The following is a 551-nucleotide window of genomic DNA, read 5'->3' as shown; positions in this document are numbered from 1 at the left end:
GCTTGGTACAGCATTCTATAAATTCCCTGCGCTTTCGCCCGCGCAGCAGCCAGGAACACGTCACGTCGCAGGCTGTTGAATGCATTCGCCATGTCAACCTTGAAAAACACTCTCCGGCCCGAGGCGCGCTCGAGGCACGCACGGGCTGCATGAGCAGCAGCCTCGCACCCACCCCTGATGGAGAACCCCAATTGGACCGGCTGAAGTGCTTCCCCTATTAACGGAGACAATGGCCATGCTCCAACCTTGGTAGCCAAGCGACGCAAGGTGTTCCCAACAGCTACGGGGCGAATACCCCCGTCTTTTTTCCGTAGGGCGCACAGAGTGGCTCCATAGAACACCGGTCCTGATAGTTGTGGGGTTAGCAAATTTTCAAGGATGTTATTGGGAGAACTTGATCGTTATTGTTATTTCTGATAGTCATTTGTTGTCAGAGATAGTTTAGTAGTTATTAGTGATTGGTATATATATATCGGTTATTAGTGATGCGGTAAATATCGGCGATTGTTTAGAACACTTCACTCAGAACACTTCACTCAGAACACTTCACT

This window comes from Hyalella azteca, unplaced genomic scaffold (assembly GCF_000764305.2).
Source record: "Hyalella azteca isolate HAZT.00-mixed unplaced genomic scaffold, Hazt_2.0.2 contig17853, whole genome shotgun sequence".
NCBI classification, from domain to species: domain Eukaryota; kingdom Metazoa; phylum Arthropoda; class Malacostraca; order Amphipoda; family Hyalellidae; genus Hyalella; species Hyalella azteca.
Note: the sequence above shows the minus strand (reverse complement) of the source record.